The sequence below is a fragment of the Triplophysa dalaica genome, chromosome 4 (assembly GCF_015846415.1).
Source record: "Triplophysa dalaica isolate WHDGS20190420 chromosome 4, ASM1584641v1, whole genome shotgun sequence".
NCBI lineage: Eukaryota > Metazoa > Chordata > Actinopteri > Cypriniformes > Nemacheilidae > Triplophysa > Triplophysa dalaica.
Window position 1 is genome coordinate 5,201,478 of NC_079545.1, and position 11,908 is coordinate 5,213,385.

Below are 11,908 nucleotides of genomic sequence, written 5' to 3' on the forward strand. Positions count from 1 at the left end.
GGAATGTGAAAACTATGGAGGTATGCTGATTTTAGACCAGTGGCAAAGTGTAGTGGATATGTTACTAGCTCAGGCGGAGCTGAAAAATCATAAAAAAGAGAAGAAAGTTTGGGAAAGTAAATGGAGTCAGATATGTATTGAAAATGGTTGGGAGAATCCCGAGAGTATGTTGATTAAGTTGGCACGAAAAGTTAGGGACATGGAGAAAAGAGCGCATGTAAGACTGAAAAGACATGTTGAAGAAGGAAAAAATGTTGGTTATATTGGCGCCAAACGTTAGAGAAATGTTGATGAAGAAAAAAAGAAAAAATATAAAGTGGTTAGAAAAGAATAAACATAAAAATAAAGAAGTTAAAATGAAGGAAGAATTAAGACTATGGACATGCATTGCACTTACGGCCACTGCTTTGAGTCCGGTTAAAAGAGAGGGGGAAGAGGAGTGTGGGGAGCTAATAAATCACCACACACCCCCTGTTTCATTGCATAGCAGACAGAGTTTAGATAGTGCTGAAGGAACAATTGCAAAGTGGAGAGAATGAATCTCACTCTGAAACTGAAATTGGCTAAAATCTGTGCACAGACAAAAATTGACCTGGTTATCTACACTCCCTCTAGCATTAATGTCTGTACGTTCTTCTGTTAACAGGATTTCAGGCTTTACACCATTTAAATTGCTTACAGGTCAATCTTTTCCAGGACCAACCACACCGCTGACACCAGACACCATCAAACCGTTGTCACATTGTGCATATTTTGACAAACTAACACTAACACTTTTCCCAGCAAGTCACACCTGGACCTAAACCAGAACCTATTCCACGACCCACGGAGTGGGTACAACTGAAGACCTTCCGCAGGAGGTGGAGCCAACCATGGCAGGTCTCTGGAATAGACGGCTGTGGACCTGAGATCTCAGGTCCAAGAGAGGGAGGGTGTTGAAGGTGAAGTACAGAAGCGCAGAAAAAGGAACATTGGTCATATAGAAGAAAGGTGACATTTGAACCTCTAGCGCACTGTGTAAGTGAAGATTGTGCATATGGGGCAGGCATTGCAGTAATATTTAAGAATAAATATGATGAAAAGTGAAGCATCACATGCATTTCTAACTTTTATGGGGCAAACCCATTTTAAGACTCATAGAATTCTTCTATTTTTATTTTTACTTGTTCATTAACACTATAGATACCATGGCACAAGTGATAGTGAACCATCTGTTAAATATCACACAGAAATTCCCTAGTCCTTACAGGCCTCAAAGATCTCAAATGGACAGGTGTGGGTAGTGCCATAAAAAATGAATTGCTAAACAGACAGCACCACAACATATGGACTGATATTTAACCCACAGATTTGACTGAATTGAGAGAAAAAATGTATCTCTGTCTGTTATCCTAAAGTTTTTCTTTTCAGGTTGATCACTATGACTCCTTTAGAGTCCAGATACCAGAGAGGTGTCTTAGAACCTGAAATGGAGGAGATGGGTGAGATTATACTTCAAGGGGTCATTCACACTTCACAGTTACATCACAGAAATAGTTACACGGCCTCCCGGTGTAGCACCGGATCCAAATTGTGCAACACAGATTGTTGTAGATACCCAACTCCCAGACATGAACATATAGCATTGTGGACACACTTTCGCCACTACAACCTCATAAAATGATTATCTGGCATAATCTTAAAAGTTATCCAGACTCAAAACACTACACATCGCCTAGGATAATTAGTCTAGATTTCAAGTATGATACATAAGAAGGATCTATAGCCTGTCATGCATACACACAACTATATAGCATCTCACACATAGGACAAACTCATGATGCTAATTTAATTATAAGATAAAACCTGTTGTTACAATTCTGTTGATTTATGTGAAACCTTGCAATGTACATAGTAAATCTGCATGTTTATAGTTTTATGTATGGTAAATGGTTTGAATTCTGATGAAGAGAGGTGAAATTGACAATTTGTGCAATTTTCAATTGAAATCATTGGCATTGTTCCAAACCAGATAGCACACTGGTTTTTAACATATGTCTAATGATATGTTTAAAGAGTGGTTAGATCTGAAGTGCTGGCGCTTCTGCAATCGGCCTCGCAATTCTCAATCAGATTTTGACCATTGAACATGAAATGGCGTACTGTACACATCAACATTCACAGAATTTTTTGACAACAGCTATATTAGAGATTCAGAATATGTCCTAATACTTCTTTGTAATGATAGATCTGCAGGGTTAACTCGTATTTGAGTATTCTGAATTACTGTTATGGTTATTAAAATAAGTTATATAACTATACCATATTATGCATAACGTTGTATCTGGATTTTATAAATGCATGAAAATACATTTATATGCATACTGTAGATTTGTATTTTGGTTGCAATATATTTAAAAGATATAATTATAAACTATTATTTTATGATGTATACCACTGGAGAATATGCCAGTTAAATTGACTTTTGCCACTCTTCCTATAAAATACTCAGAGTATCTAAATTCCACTATAGTAGTGAAGAATCAGGTAATCAAATGGGATCACTTTATGTGGCTTTGGATGAAATTGAGACCTTATTCACCACTCGCACCAGGTACCATGAAATATATATATATTTTTATTGTTGTAACCCTTTATCATCTTCTCCCAATGTTATTAAAATCATCAGTGTTCAGTTGTTGTATGCTTATACAGATGCCGTTCAGGTGTCTCATACACAATGGTCTGTTATTAGTGAGATGAATTCCTTAACCTATGGAGCTGCGCTGCAAACCATACCTTCTACTTAGATGTTCCTAAGGATAAATGGGTCAGATAAATATCATGGGGAGGATACTACTACACACAGATGTTTCTCTTCGGTGGGAAGACACCTTCTACAAACAGAGCACATGGGCTCTGACTGAATGGACTTGGTACAACAAATTATATTGCAGACTATCTGACTTAGGTGGAAACCAACCTGGGCAAAAGAACAGCAAAGATCCACCTGCTCTGCACAGTACCAGCTCTACAGAGACTTCTGAGGTAATAATTGATAAACAAAGACCAAAAAATGCCTAGCTGTGTCCCCCTTGGGACTGCTCTGAGATTGCCCCAAGGGGTCAGGGGAGGAACTGTAAGGCAGCTGGAAAAGTGCAAAGAATTAAGGTTGTTTGTAAAGCTGGGACTAAACAATCAAACACCATTTGTTGCTAGATTCTGAGGAATGATATCCTGCCCTCCCCTCAGGTTTTGTTGATGCCCAAGAATTGAACCCCATCTTCTTATCACACCTCTCCCCTTCATCTCTTCAGGCCCTGATCACTAGGAAAATGCTTACCCTTTATTCTGTGTATATTATTTATTGTCATAGTATGAAGTTTGATGATTCATGTTTGGTATTGTTTTAAAGGTCATGGTGCGATGGGTGAAAGGGTCTAGTTCTTTCAAATCTAACATGGAGTATATTAAAACTGTTTAACTATAATCCATTACCTGCACTCCTCTAAGAAGATTGGCTTTATCGGGGAATCCTGTTCACAGATAAATTGGCATCCCATTTGATGATCTCGTCAGCCACGAGTTAAACTAAATTTCACAATGACCATTGTATTCAAAATGAACATTGAGTACAGTACATCATTCTTGGGTATAAAAGGTGCATTGGCAAAAGACTCAGGGAAGCTTCTGTAACCAGAACTTCCCACACTGAAACTGTGAGTCTTGATTTTACCAGGTATGATAAACTTTGTCTTATTTTTTCATTTTAACCATATAATTGTGTCTATGGCTGTGTTTGTGGGAATTTTGGTCACCTGTGGATGTTGCTGTATTCCATGTATCAGATCATTATGTAACCGTTTAATTGTGGCTGCAATAGAAAAGAAAGATCTCACCCCACCCCCTTACAGTATGCCACTGTTGTCTGACAACCAATTCACTGATGATGATGGTTATGACAATGATGAAGTTATGTGACCTCTTTCAGAGGTCAAGAGAGGGATTGAAGGAGTTTTTTAATAAGTTTTATTACAGTTTTGATGAACATAATATGTGTGTGTTTTAATGATAATGTTTAGGCAGAAAACTCTGAGGAGTTAAGGGCTGATTGGAATGTGTTTGCTACAAGATGTGGTATATGTGTGTGTGTGTGTAGCCTTGTGTACAAATGATTGGGGAAAGCAGATAATGCAGATTGGTGCCTCTAGGAATGTGAGTGCAGACAATAAATTAAAGGGTCAAAGACCAAAGGTGGAACAAAGAAGTGCATGCACACACATCTGAGTACTTAGTTATGCAGAATTTGGGTATTGTGGGGTGTCATATGATGTTTGCAGACAAAGGAGAACGAAGCTGATTGAATCAAGAGAGGGAGGCACCGCCTGAAGAAAGAAGATACACCCTCTCACATACATACTATAAATATGTTGTTAGAATGACACACTGGGTTGGTTATTTGTCGAGACGACCCAGCGCGCGCTGTTTCTGATCAATAAACTTCAACATTTATTAGAGTTATTTGAGCTGCCTTTCTCTTCAATTTTTGACCACGCAGGACAGAAAAGTCCAACATCACCCACATAGTCAACATGTTCCTGTTCTTCAGAAATCTGGGCGATGTGTGCCTGTACTTTATCTGTCAATTGACATGACGACTGATCAGGTCATGCTAGTATGTTTCTGACTAGATTTGCAATTTTAAAGTGTAAGATAACAGAACAAGGAAAAAACGCCATAGACTTTTAAGGAGTGTTTTTTTACTTGGACCACTATACAAATACCTGGCAACCACCCTATGGCAACCCAAAACTGATGAGTTTCCTTTTATATATCAATCCATCTTCAAATAGACATTCATGAGATTAAAGGAATGAAAACTTTGGTTTATTTCTTTTGTGTCTCAGAAATTTCTCCTGAGAAAAAGAGTCATGTGTCAAAAGGTTGTCAGCATGTTAAAGACCGAGAGATTTGTTTACCAGATATATTGCTACAATCATGCAAGGATTAGATAAGGTTTTGTCAGTTGTGCCTGTGGGTTTTCCCTGTTCACATTTTTTATATAAATCAGGCAGAAGACTTTTTTGTGAGCAAGGGAGTCGCAGAAAGTAAGTCACATTAATTGCTCAAGTGTGCCTCCTACTGGTACAATCCAAGTATTAGAATTTTTTCTGAAGAAAGTTACACCACTGTGACATGCAGAGTAATAAATCAGGATAATGATTAATGTTTATTAGAAGATAAAACAGACTTGTGTTCACTAGATTAACACATTTTCCTTTGATATTTGAAATGTCAAATAATGGCCTATTGCATCCAAAGTGAAGATGGGTTAATTTTTGTTTAAATCCAATGTGTGAAGGTTTACAGCTGTACACAATCAGTTACACAATCGAATCATGACATTCAACGCACAACAAAAGATCTGAGGTACAGATCCCTGTTAGTTACACACAATCAGTTAAACAATATAATCATGACATTCAACCCACAATGATGAACAATCTGAGGTACAGATCCCTGTTAGTTACACACAATCAGTTACACAATATAAACATGACATTCAACCCAAAATGATGAACAATCTGAGGTACAGATCCCTGTTAGTTACGCACAATCAGATATACAATATAATCATGACATTCAACGCACAACAAAAGAACACAGATGAACAATGTGAAGTACAGATCCCTGTTAGTTACGCACAATCAGTTACACAATATAATCATGACATTCAACCCACAATGATGAACAATCTGAGGTACAGATCCCTGTTAGTTACGCACAATCAGATATACAATATAATCATGACATTCAACGCACAACAAAAGAACACAGATGAACAATGTGAAGTACAGATCCCTGTTAGTTACGCACAATCAGATACACAATATAATCATGACATTCAACCCACAATGATGAACAATCTGAGGTACAGATCCCTGTTAGTTACACACAATCAGTTACACAATATAATCATGACATTCAACACACAACAAAAGAACACAGATGAACAATGTGAAGTACAGATCCCTGTTAGTTACGCACAATCAGATACACAATATAATCATGACATTCAATGCACAAAAAAAGAACACAGATGAACAATGTGAAGTACAGATCCCTGTTAGTTACGCACAATCAGATACACAATATAATCATGACATTCAACGCACAACAAAAGAACACAGATGAACAATGTGAAGTACAGATCCCTGTTAGTTACGCACAATCAGATACACAATATAATCATGACACTCAACCCACAATGATGAACAATCTGAGGTACAGATCCCTGTTAGTTACACACAATCAGTTACACAATATAATCATGACATTCAACACGCAACAAAAGAACACAGGTGAACAATGTGAAATACAGATCCCTGTTAGTTATGCACAATCAGTTACACAATATAATCATAACATTCAACACACAACAAAAGAACACCGATGAACAATGTGAAGTACAGATCCCTGTTAGTTACACACAATCAGTTACAGAATCTAATCATGACATTCAACGCACAACATGAGAACACTGATGAACAATGTGAAGTACAGATTCCTGTTAGTTACACACAATCAGTTACACAATATAAACATGACATTCAACCCACAACAAAAGGACACAGATGAACAATGTGAAGTACAGATCCCTCTTAGTTACACACAATCAGATACACAATATAAACATGACATTCAACCCACAATGATGAACAATCTGAGGTACAGATCCCTGTTAGTTACACACAATCAGATACACAATATGAACATGACATTCAACCCACAATGATGAACAATCTGAGGTACAGATCCCTGTTAGTTACACACAATCAGTTACACAATATAAACATGACATTCAACCCACAATGATGAACAATCTGAGGTACAGATCCCTGTTAGTTACACACAATCAGTTGCACAATATAAACATGACATTCAACCCACAATGATGAACAATCTGAGGTACAGATCCCTGTTAGTTACACACAATCAGTTACACAATATAAACATGACATTCAACCCACAACAAAAGGACACAGATGAACAATGTGAAGTACAGATCCCTCTTAGTTACACACAATCAGATACACAATATAATCATGACATTCAACCCACAATGATGAACAATCTGAGGTACAGATCCCTGTTAGTTACACACAATCAGTTACACAATATAAACATGACATTCAACCCACAATGATGAACAATCTGAGGTACAGATCCCTGTTAGTTACACACAATCAGTTACACAATATAAACATGACATTCAACCCACAATGATGAACAATCTGAGGTACAGATCCCTGTTAGTTACACACAATCAGTTACACAATATAAACATGACATTCAACCCACAATGATGAACAATCTGAGGTACAGATCCCTGTTAGTTACACACAATCAGATACACAATCTAATCATGACATTCTCTGAAGGGGCAAATCAAATCCCCTTCGCTCTGAAGGGGCAAATCAAATCCCCTTCGCTCTGAAGGGGCAAAATCAAATCCCCTTCGCTCTGAAGGGGCAAATCAAATCCCCTTCGCTCTGAAGGGGCAAAATCAAATCCCCTTCGCTCTGAAGGGGCAAATCAAATCCCCTTCGCTCTGAAGGGGCAAATCAAATCCCCTTCGCTCTGAAGGGGCAAATCAAATCCCCTTCGCTCTGAAGGGGCAAATCAAATCCCCTTCGCTATGTAGTGGCAAATCCTCTTCGCTATGTAGTGGCAAATCCTCTTCGCTATGTAGTGGCAAATCCTCTTCGCTCTGTAGTGGCAAATCCTCTTCGCTATGTAGTGGCAAATCCTCTTCGCTATGTAGTGGCAAATCCTCTTCGCTATGTAGTGGCAAATCCTCTTCGCTCTGTAGTGGCAAATCCTCTTCGCTATGTAGTGGCAAATCCTCTTCGCTATGTAGTGGCAAATCCTCTTCGCTCTGTAGTGGCAAATCCTCTTCGCTATGTAGTGGCAAATCCTCTTCGCTTTGTAGTGGCAAATCCTCTTCGCTATGTAGTGGCAAATCCTCTTCGCTATGTAGTGGCAAATCCTCTTCGCTCTGTAGTGGCAAATCCTCTTCGCTATGTAGTGGCAAATCCTCTTCGCTTTGTAGTGGCAAATCCTCTTCGCTATGTAGTGGCAAATCCTCTTCGCTCTGTCGTGGCAAATCGTCATATTATAGAGATAATGTTACACTCACACTTAGATTTTCATCTTGAATATTGTTTTCTAGAAGAAACTTTTTCTTTCACTCAAGCAATAGTAGGTTTTAAAATTAAAATGGCAAACTTTCACAGGTTACATTCCGAACCCTCAAACATTTGTTTAAATATTACAAATCTCACTTTGTCTTGCTGATTTAATGTTGTTTTAACAAACTCACGATGGTTGAAGCGATGACTTTGCTTCAAGACACTTTCTGTGAGGGAGCTCCACTCAGGGGTGGACGTGTGTACATTGAACCTGCAAACTTAGATTTTCATCTTAAATATTGTTTTTTAGAAGAAACTTTTTCTGTCATTCAAGCAATATTAGGTTTTAAAATTAAAATGCCAAACTTTCACAGGTTATCTTTGTTGTCCATCGACGCTAGCGGGCCTGAAACTTCTGAACTTGTGCAGAATCATTTCATCTGCAAAATAAAAACACAATTAATATGACAGATTCACATCGACTTTACACTCACACACGGGTTGTTTCATTTCAGTGATGGTTTGTGTGCAGTTCTTCAATAGCAACATGACATCAGATGTTGAAACAGTTTGTATGTACCTTCTGTGTATTTTAGCGAACCCTCAAACATTTGTTTAAATATTACAAATCTCACTTTGTCTCGCTGATTTAATGTTGTTTTAACAAACTCACAGCGGTTGAAGTGATGACTTTGCTTCAAGACACTTTTTGTGACGGAGCTCCTCTCAGGGGTGGACGTGTGTACATTGAACCTGCAAACTTAGATTTTCATCTTAAATATTGTTTTTTAGAAGAAACTTTTTCTTTCACTCAAGCAATATTAGGTTTTAAAATTAAAATGCCAAACTTTAACAGGTTATGTTTGTTGTTCATCGACGCTAACAGGCCTGAAACTTCTGAACTTGTGCGGAATCATTTCATCTGCAAAATAAAAACACAATTAATATGACAGATTCACATGGACTTTACACTCACACACGGGTTGTTTCATTTCAGTGATGGTTTGTGTGCAGTTCTTCAATAGCAACATGACATCAGATGTTGAAACAGTTTGTATGTACCTTCTGTGTATTTTAGCGAACCCTCAAACATTTGTTTAAATATTACAAATCTCACTTTGTCTCGGTGATATAATGTTGTTTTAACAAACTCACAGCAGTTGAAGTGATGACTTTGCTTCAAGAAATTTTTGTGACGGAGCTCCTCTCAGGGGTGGACGTGTGTACATTGAACCTGCAAACTTAGATTTTCATCTTAAATATTGTTTTTTAGAAGAAACTTTTTCTTTCACTCAAGCAATAGTAGGTTTTAAAATTAAAATGCCAAACTTTCACAGGTTATATTCCGAACCCTCAAACATTTGTTTAAATATTACAAATCTCACTTTGTCTCGCTGATATAATGTTGTTTTAACAAACTCACAGCGGTTGAAGTGATGACTTTGCTTCAAGACACTTTCTGTGACGGAGCTCCACTCAGGGGTGGACGTGTGTACATTGAACCTGCAAACTTAGATTTTCATCTTAAATATTGTTTTTTAGAAGAAACTTTTTCTTTCACTCAAGCAATATTAGATTTTAAAATTAAAATGCCAAACTTTAACAGGTTATATTTGTTGTCCATCGACGCTAACAGGCCTGAAACTTCTGAACTTGTGCGGAATCATTTCATCTGCAAAATAAAAACACAATTAATATGACAGATTCACATCGACTTTACACTCACACACGGGTTGTTTCATTTCAGTGATGGTTTGTGTGCAGTTCTTCAATAGCAACATGACATCAGATGTTGAAACAGTTTGTATGTACCTTCTGTGTATTTTAGCGAACCCTCAAACATTTGTTTAAATATTACAAATCTCACTTTGTCTCGCTGATTTAATGTTGTTTTAACAAACTCACAGCGGTTGAAGTGATGACTTTGCTTCAAGACACTTTTTGTGACGGAGCTCCTCTCAGGGGTGGACGTGTGTACATTGAACCTGCAAACTTAGATTTTCATCTTAAATATTGTTTTTTAGAAGACACTTTTTCTTTCACTCAAGCAATATTAGGTTTTAAAATTAAAATGGCAAACTTTAACAGGTTATGTTTGTTGTCCATCGACGCTAGCGGGCCTGAAACTTCTGAACTTGTGCAGAATCATTTCATCTGCAAAATAAAAACACAATTAATATGACAGATTCACATCGACTTTACACTCACACACGGGTTGTTTCACTTCAGTGATGGTTTGTGTGCAGTTCTTCAATAGCAACATGACATCAGATGTTGAAACAGTTTGTATGTACCTTCTGTGTATTTTAGCAAACCGTCAAACATTTGTTTAAATATTACAAATCTCACTTTGTCTCGCTGATATAATGTTGTTTTAACAAACTCACGGAGGTTGAAGCGATGACTTTGCTTCAAGACACTTTCTGTGACGGAGCTCCTCTCAGGGGTGGACGTGTGTACATTGAACCTGCAAACTTAGATTTTCATCTTAAATATTGTTTTTTAGAAGAAACTTTTTCTTTCACTCAAGCAATATTAGGTTTTAAAATTAAATGCCAAACTTCAACAGGTTATGTTTGTTGTCCATCGACGCTAACAGGCCTGAAACTTCTGAACTTGTGCTGAATCATTTCATCTGCAAAATAAAAACACAATTAATATGACAGTTTCACATCGACTTCACTTTTACAAGAGCAGTTTTCCAGTTATGATATTAATAGCCGTGACTATAGACATGGGGTTAATACTACACACATGATAATATTGTCAATGGTAATGCAGAATCATTGACAGCATTCTACACTCCTATATTCAGTTTGATTCATTACAAAAACACACACAATATAAACTCAATGAAAGATAATTTTAACTGATGTCACTCAATTTAACCTCTTTTAGCTCAATGACTTGTGAACACTAGTGATTCTGATGGGCTTCATGTTTCAGGAGATGATCGTGTTTTTATTGTTAATAATGGCAGATCCTCCAGCCTGATATCACATCTGTCCAACTCTAACAATGTTGTGTAATATTTCTTGATTTACTCATCTTACAGTCTGATTATTGTAACGTATTTTCATAGCAAACGGTTGTTTTTTAAACTTGCTATAAAGTTATATTGTGCTTCGGCCACGATAATCTTGTAGTAATCGTCAAATATTGTGACAGGACTGCATCGAGAATATATTAAAAGACTTTATATTGGTTTGTGTGAAGTTTACACACACTTGAGGTCCATAACAACTAATGTTGATCACTCACCTCGCGCTGTTGTGAAGTCGCGCGCTGCTCTGAGCTCTTCTACAGATCAGAAACCGTGAACTGATGTGAGATCTTACACAGATCAGACACCGAACACAGATTCTCAATCGTATTAAAGTAAAGATGTAAGCGAGCCAAACTCGAGGAGTGAACTGGTCACTGACAAAACTGTTTGCACTGATAACATTTGGCTGTGGATGCCTGAGGCTTCAATGACGTCAGGTAGAACGCAAAGCAGCCAATCAGAAGCCAGAGTGCCGTTGAAACGATGACGCCGGAACGCAGAAGACTGTCACTTCATCTGCATCTTCAGTTTGAGTTTTGCATTTGACTTAAACATCATTTAACCATCTTCGTGTCATTCAAAAACATAATATACTATACCACACATAATATACATTTAACACAATAAATAAGTCACTAACCGCATATTTAAGTACAATTTATTTGTTTTTAATGTTGTTATTTATGTATGT

At 37.4% G+C, this 11,908-nt stretch overlaps 1 long non-coding RNA gene across 11 annotated transcripts in view; it reads right to left on the reverse strand.

Annotated features, from left to right (window-relative positions):
* The window catches only part of LOC130418828 (uncharacterized), a 40,237-nt gene extending 28,664 nt beyond the window's left edge, over positions 1 to 11,573 (reverse strand). For 8 of the 11 annotated variants that reach the window (XR_008906412.1, XR_008906408.1, XR_008906411.1 and 5 more), the window contains exons 1-5: positions 11,433 to 11,573; positions 10,559 to 10,806; positions 10,077 to 10,325; positions 9,327 to 9,843; positions 8,845 to 9,093 (exon numbers count right to left, since the gene is read on the reverse strand). This is a non-coding gene — a long non-coding RNA (uncharacterized LOC130418828). Of the gene's footprint in view, positions 1 to 7,924; positions 8,135 to 8,362; positions 8,612 to 8,844; positions 9,094 to 9,326; positions 9,844 to 10,076; positions 10,326 to 10,558; positions 10,807 to 11,432 lie in introns of those variants that run through there. The other 3 variants (XR_008906413.1, XR_008906410.1, XR_008906406.1) reach the window with 3 other exon arrangements.
* Positions 11,574 to 11,908: the final 335 nt, after the last annotated feature.